This window comes from Strongylocentrotus purpuratus, unplaced genomic scaffold (assembly GCF_000002235.5).
Source record: "Strongylocentrotus purpuratus isolate Spur 01 unplaced genomic scaffold, Spur_5.0 spur5_scaffold_4, whole genome shotgun sequence".
NCBI lineage: Eukaryota > Metazoa > Echinodermata > Echinoidea > Camarodonta > Strongylocentrotidae > Strongylocentrotus > Strongylocentrotus purpuratus.
In genome coordinates, this window is record NW_022145610.1 from 17385505 (window position 1) to 17393751 (window position 8247).

Genomic DNA, 8247 nt, shown 5'->3' on the forward strand with positions numbered 1-8247 from the left:
GATACCTAAATAAGACTTATTACTTATTGAGCTCTAAACTCATACAGTTTTGAATTAAACCGACAATGGGTAATGAAAGAAATGAAATCCCATCGCAAACACAAATAAAAGCAGTCACAAAAAGTCAACACCACCCTCTCCTCAGAAAATACATGCCTATAATTGTGATTTCAAAATTCTGTAATAACCGATACATTGGTTAATTGGTGTGAAAAACCTAAATACAAGCTAAACATAATGAATAAAAAGATTGATTAAAAAGATACTTCATTCTGAGATGACTCTTTTGTAATTAATCAAAATTGTAATAATAATCATAATGCATGTAAGTACTTTAATTGCTGATTTAGAGAGAAGGAGAAAAAGTACATGAGAGGGGAGGATAAAATAATGAAGAATGGAAAAGAGAAGAATGAAAAACAATAATATGGTAAGCAAAAATAAATAAATACAAACATGACAAAGATAATTAAAATCACAGTTGGTTGTTAAGGAGTTTTACGATATAGGGAATAATTGAAGTGCGGTGTCTCTCAGTTCTACAATAGGGTATAGTTATGTGTAGAGAGTTTCATAGTTCATGGCAAGAGGTTTGGCGACGAGTTGGCGATAGAACATAATTCGATCTCGTGATGACTTAAACAGTTTGAGAGAAAAGGATTCAAGAAGGGCAAGACGGCAAGAAGTTAGACTCTGGAGAGAAACGAGTGGTTTCATACAACTGTTCTTATCCAAGGATAATACAGCAGACACGTTTCTGCACTTTCTTCAGACTGCAAGATAACTGTTCGGGAAATTGATGTGGACCAAACTGGAGAAGCGTATTCTAGCGAAGATCGGATATAATTATGTCGAGAAGATGTCTGCTAGATCTTCACATGATACTCTGAGATGTCGTAAATGTATAGTCGCTTGCCGGCACTTGATATCATATCAAACACTTGGAAATTCCATTTGAGATCTGACTGTAACTCCCAGAATTGTCGGAGTGGTGCAGTTTTGGATGGCCTTGTGGTCTAGGTGCAGCATTTGAAGGGCTGGTTGGATACACTTGAGGAAAACTTACTTGGATTTGGTTTTGAACTGCTCACGTGAGTAAAATTCCTTGTCCATTACTAGCTAGTACTTCTGTACTTGTCATGTCTAGTATAGTTACACAGAGTCCAGTTTCTCTCCAACTATTCAGTTACATACTGTGCAATGCAGTGAATGCTCCTGATGGTAAAATGTATCTAAATCACTGACTGTTCTTGCCCCTTTTAATTCTCCCGCAAGATGTCTGAAATGACCAAGGTTATTTCAAAATCGCATGTCTTTTCAACTGGAGTTCACCATTCTTTGGGATGTGCTGTTTTGTTTTGGGGAAACCAGGTGAATATTGCTCCACTGATAACTTTGGTCGAGCCATTTGATGCAGTGTTGAAGTTGTTCCTTTGCTAGTAGCTCTATCAAATAAAAGAAACAAAAAAGAAAAGAAAAAATTCATTAAATTTTGATAAAAAGTGAAGGAATAATGTAATAACGGATGCTGAGCTTGAGCAAAGCTGCAAAGGAGATAAAAAAAGGGACACCAATCAGACTACTGTAAGATAATTTTTCATTTCAACACTTCGACACAAATTTCCTTACGTGCTTGAGGCTCTATTTTGTTTCCTTTGCAGGACTTTATCTGTTTCAAAGTATTGCAGACTGCTGGCCTCAACTTATCTTCACATTACTGATTTTTTTTTTTAATAAATAGTGTATAATATAGGCTTAAACACTATCATTTTAATCTTGAATAAATACCCTTTTTACTTTGTACAGATTAATGTGGCACATTTAAACATTAATATGAATATCATAAGTAGGTGTTTCTTCTAAATGATCCAACAGATGCAATACTAATTGGTAAAGATCGAAAATTACATATCTTGAAAACAGTCCAACATGAAGAAAACTGCACGTTCTCGCAAAACAGTTTATGTTATGCCTCAACAATAACGTTTGCTGTAAAAAGTGTGTGACTATTTCAACACTCTATTCTAGTGGGAGGCGGGTCCGCCAAAACATATATCTTGAGATCAAAGTATCATTAGATTAAATTTTCATTCCTGGATTTTGTACAGTTTGGGGTTTCAGAGATTAAAAAATAAAAAATAAAATCCCTCCATTGTGTAAATTCTATAACGTTATCTGTATTAAACAATGTGAGAGTTTTTTCTATTGGCATAAAGAGAAATCCTTATGTGACCTTTGACCTACTTACCCCAAAATATAATCAGATTGTCTTCCTAAAGTGATACATACATGTACTATTAGCAGGTTTGAAGTTCATACCTCAAATGATTACTAAGATATCGCAATTACAAGGCTTAAAACGCATTCATTAAAAAAAACAGTGGCAACAACCAAAGGAAATTGGAAATGCCCTTTAGGCTCCCTGCACCAAAAGCAGGCATGGTGTTAGGACTTGTATGTGACAGAAGTAATTGTGAGGCAAAAGAAGCTGTGAAGGTGGAAGGATAGCGAGGATATCGTACATGATCAAGAATGTCAAATGCAATCAGATCTATAAACGAAACTTAAAACAGAATTGGGTGTACAGAATCATGCTACTTGTATGACATCAAAGTATGCCCCCCCCCCCCCCCCCCATGCCCCATGCTAAAACAAAATTCACTCAAATGTGAAGATGCAAGGAAATTTATAAAATTGACTTAATCTCTGGGAAAATCACAAATGATGGGAACACTGGATGTAGCATTAGGTGTATAGGATCATGCTACTTGTATAGCATCAACGTATGACCCCCGCCCATGATGATTATACGACTGAGAGTGCGTCAACCATGATCACTGCTGTTAATGAGACAGCCCCACACCCATTGCTGCTTCGATGTACTTACCCCAATATGTAATTTCTTTCATAGCAGGTAATTAGCAGGCAAGTGGTTGTGTCAAAGGGTTGAATAACAGCTTCAATTGAGGCAAAGTGTCCCCAGTGCTGTCAGCTGCACCATAATCAGGCACGGTGTTTAATAGGACTTGTTACAGAGGTAATTGTGAGGCAAAAGAAGCTGCGAAGGTGGATGGATAGCAAGGATCTCCTACATCTTCAAGCATGTTTGGTTTCTGTTCATAATAGATGCAATATTAACATGAAATTACACTAATTTTATGACAGCTAGCATTCAAATCAATGTGAAGATGTAATCAAATTTATAAACGTAACTTAAAACAGAATAGGGTGTACAGAATCATGCTACTTGTATGACATCAAAGTATGACCACCCCCCCCCCCCCCCATGCCCCATGCTAAAAGAAAATTCACTCAAATGTGAAGATGCAAGGAAATTTATAAAATTGACTTAATCTCTGGGACAATCACAAATGATGGGACAATCACAAATGATGGGAACACTGGATGTAGCATTAGGTGTATAGGATCATGCTACTTGTATAGCATCAACGTATGACCCCCGCCCATGATGATTATACGACTGAGAGTACGTCAACCATGATCACTGCTGTTAGTGAGACAGCCCCACATCCATTGCTGCTTCGATGTACTTACCACAATATGTAATTTCTTTCATAGCAGGTAATTAACAGGCAAGTGGTTGTGTCTAAGGGTTGAATAACAGCTTCAATTGAGGCAAAGTGTCCCCAGTGCTGTCAGCTGCACCATAATCAGGCACGGTGTTTGATAGGGCTTGTGACAGAGGTAATTGTGAGGCAAAAGAAGCTGCGAAGGTGGATGGATAGCGAGGATCTTCTACATCTTCAAGCATGTTAGGTTTTCTGTTTGTATTAAAAAGATGCAATATGAAAATAAAATTAAAAATTGCTCAAACGGCATTCGATCACTCCAATTTGAAGATGCAAGCAAATTTATAAAATTGACTTAAATAATGTTTGGAAAAATCACAAATGATAGGAACCACTGGATGCTGAATTGGGTGTATAGGACCACCCTACTTGTATGGTGCAAAGTATAACCCCCCCCCCCCCCCCCTTATGGCTTATATTCATGACTGAGAGGTCAACCTTGATCACTGCTGTCAGTGTAAGGGTTGAATAACAGCTTCAATTGAGGCTTAGGGGGGGGGGGGGGTAAAATGTCCTTTTGCGGTAATTGTCAGGGATGATTGTCCGGGGGGGGGGGGGTAATAGTCTATAGAACCCTATAACAACACGTACTACACCGATGCAGAATTAGGTGCATAGGATCATTACCCCCCCCCCCCCCCCCCCCTCCCTCCACTATAAATAGCTTTCCCTGAATTGTTCAAGTCAGTGCTTATTGTGTACTACTGTATATGCCCTTTGCTTGTTCGTATTGTTAGATTACAACAGTAATTACCAAAACAATAACATTTTTTTCTTCAAAAATAGAGTTGGGCCAGTGTATGATCCTAAGAAACAATTTTACCAAAAAAAAATTACATTGATAACTCATTTCAATGAAAACATATAAAATCTGATTGATTAAAATATAATGAAATTATAACATAAAGAACAATTAATATACTCCATCTACAAAATATTCAGTGAAAAATCCTGGTTATTATGTGTTAATGGCCAATAACATGCTTTCTGCTCCATAATGCATCATCATTCCATTTTGCCATTTAATGGTCCCAAATACAAAAATAGATAGTTTTTTGTTTTTTTTTCAAATCTTGTGATGTGTATTTCTAACAATGAGTTATTCCTATCATTCTCTATCTTTATGAAAAAGAAAAATAATAATTGCAAATTACAATTATGGATGTGGCTCTTTTACTTGTCCTTGCATGGCCCTAGCTTGACTTCCTGCAGGGTACTTTGTGCCAAGTTATTTCTCTAAGAGTGGAATTGATGTGAGGAATATTGCCATTTTCAGTAGGGGCACTGGTCTGAGAATGAAGATTGTCCGCATAAACAAGAATATCCTGGTAAACGCGGACAAGTCTCGACCTAAAAAAATAACAATAGTCTGCAATTTTCACAGACGTTTTTTCTTCTTCGGTGCTCTGCGGGTACAGGGTTCCTGATCCGCGTGCTGGCAATTAATGCGAAAAAACGGATTCCGCGTCACCGTCTACTTTCTATGGGTTGTCCGTCTTCCCTAGGATTTATTGTTCATAAAAGTGAAAGTCTCTGCGTAAGTGTAAAATGCATTATGGAGCATCATCGCGGAATTCGTTTTTCGCATCACCAACGCGCGGATCAGGAATCCGGATCCTTCACAAAAATGTGGATGATCCTTATTTTTCTGGATGCGAATGGTCTGCGTTTACGAGGGTATTGTCGTTTATGCGGACGATGCTTATTCACGTACCAGCACCCCTACTGATTTTGTGAATAAACCATTGTTGTTGTTTTTTATCGTGTAGGCCTATATAATCTACAGACATGTGCAAGCATTGCGCACAATGAACCGTTAGGCTATACTGTGCAGAGTCCTTGAATGAGTGGTGGAATATTTCACAAGCATGTCAAGAATTTGTAGACAATATGGTCATCTTGACTATAAAATAATTATTTAAAATGAAATACCTACATAGTACATTGGCTATATAGCGCCAAACATGCCAAATGAGGAGAGTGAGCAGCACAAATAGCCGCAGTATTATCAAGGTTTGCCCAAAATTTCATTGAATTTTCTGTTGATCTAGACAGAGTCTATCATAAAGTCTATCGATGCGCAAACGCTAGTGAAACAAAGTGCAATGGAATAAAATCAAGCTTTCAAAGGGCATTTTTTGCAGTTTTTCAACGCGATTTTGAGCTGTGACTGTGAGTGTGAATCAGATGAAATTAAATAAGAGAACTGATTTTTTAAGGTTATTTAAACTGCAGTATGATTTTGAAGCATCATAATGATTTCTATATTCAATATTCAATTGAACAATAATTTACATTTTCTCCTATTTATAATTTAGTAGGCCTAGACACCTAGATCTAGATCTAGGCTACCGGTATTTGTTTTGTAGACCTAGTAGAAATCTACATGCATGTGTGGAAAAGTACTAATAATAGGAAATCCAATGAGTTTTATGACGTCGATACCGGTTAATTAATGGCTAGACCTTATGCATTGAAATTATAGGAGTGTGAAGTGGAATTTGGTATGCTCAAGTTGGATGAATTTTGATTGTACAACACTTTTTCGTAGAAAAATTGCCAACACACACACACAAATAACGATAGAATCACACACAGAAAAGTTTATATTTGGGACTAGATCTAGATAGGTCTCATGAAATACAAAGGCAAATGGTTTTCAAACAATATTAGTCCTTATAATTAGACTCTATCGATTATTCCTCTGACTAAGATGAATATCTAGATCTATATATTTAAAACTTACGGTATACATTGTAGATATTTTTGGAGTGAAGACAAGGAACCACCAGCAGGGCAAGGCTAGCTGCGCCGACCAGCTGAAACTGTATCTGATGCTAGCCGCAGGTATGCGAGCTCTGCGGGTCTAGCGGGGACGCCGGCGGTCGACGCCAGTCCTGGGCGTACTGCAGCAGCAGCAGAGAGCTAGCTAGCGCCCTGCCAGCTAGGCCGGACCCATGGGGAGCGTCGGGGTTTTAATACCCCCTTTTCCTTCCAAAAAAAGCCAAGAATTTTCAAATAAATGTTCAGTTTACGCATTCAGAAATGCCTCAGAATGTACCATAAAGCATCTTATAGTTCAATTTTTTTTCCGGGGCCCTTTGGCCCCGGACCCCACGCCGATTTAACACTTCATGCCCTTCCTTAAAAAAAACCTCTTGGATCCGCCGCTAAAGCGGGTCGAGCATGATGTATTTCGCATATAGGCTGCACTCCCTGATAATACGCACGCGTATTCCGCACAAGCATTCCCAGCAACTTACTGTTACAGAATATAATCTAAAGGCGACGATCTACAGAAGCTGAGTAGCGCGCGCGCGCTGGAAGACTAGTTTTATCGGTATCTTACTGGGTCATCACATATACTCCAGAAGACAATATAGTTCCGGTACCTTACTATTGCAACTATATCACCTAGGTTATCAGATTATATTCTGCTCTGATATTAACCGACCACATTGGGTAATCCGCTACGGTACTTTGCTGACTCGATTATTGGTATCAGGTGGCTTAAAGGCATTATGCTATTTGTGGTATAGAAATGTATTTTTATTATCATATTATTATGAAAGTTTCTACCCTAATATTCTCAATTTAGGTATTTGTTTGGATCTAGTACAATACTGCATTATGTTACCTCTTAATGATATTCATGTAAGTTTGACACTGTTTTAAAAATAAACACAACAAAAAAGTAACTCCCCCTTAAAGGGATCCGGTAACTTTGTCATAGATCCTTTTAAAAAATCCTTGATTTAGCTCATGCTGGAATGATAATTATAAACCTTTAGGTCAGTCAGGAACCCCGTGACTTTAACAAGCCCATCGCCTGTCTGATTATCAAGGGCTTCAATATAAAACCATATTACAGACAGTAATAACACGTAGGGCCGTGCATCTTAGATTTAGCATTGTTAAGGGCTTCAATATAAAACCATATTACAGACAGTGATAACACGTAGGGCCGTGCATCTTAGATTTAACATTGTTAAACGATCCCTTAAATCAAAATAGCGTAGCTTTTTATAAAGATGTTGTACAAAATAATTTAACAGGAGTGTTTCTATACTTAGTGACTAACTTCTGTGTAAATCAAGATTGATTCGTCATGTCATGCATGAATGAGCATGCATTAAAGTCAAAATTTGTACTTTTCAAAAGTCACAAGAGTCATGTCTTATGCCATAATAATTAATAGCCTTTTTTGCTTTATTTTCAAAGTGTGCTCACTCAACTATGACGCGATTACTACCTCTTATGTTCATCCAACATGTGTTGATACATGTTGATAAAATATATATGATGTCAATTTTTTTTAATAAACTTAATGGATTTTACCATTTTAATATTTAGGAAGGATGATATTTTTAAATTGTGCTCACCGAACCGTAAACAAATAAATTGTGAAAAGTTTCAGGATATGTAAAGGGGTCAAACGATAGATGATTAACAACAATAGCGTTTAAACATACACCAGACACAGAATTTGCCAAAATCCTGTTTCGTAGAATTTCCAAAATGACCCTTGTCACTTTTGCAAAGTGACAATTTTGCTGTTGATATGAGCTCACTCATGCATGACTTGACGGATCAATCTCATATTCACACAGCTTTTAGTCAACCAGTGTAGAAACATCCCTTTCAAACCATTTTGCCA

The 8247-nt window shown here is 37.4% G+C and overlaps 1 long non-coding RNA gene across 1 annotated transcript; it reads right to left on the reverse strand.

Annotated features, from left to right (window-relative positions):
• Nucleotides 1-136: 136 nt before the first annotated feature.
• Nucleotides 137-6496, reverse strand: LOC115929198. The gene is made up of 4 exons (XR_004066370.1): nt 6337-6496; nt 3556-3782; nt 2888-3113; nt 137-1445 (listed from the first exon to the last, which is right to left on the reverse strand). It is a non-coding gene; the product is annotated as an uncharacterized LOC115929198 (long non-coding RNA).
• Nucleotides 6497-8247: the final 1751 nt, after the last annotated feature.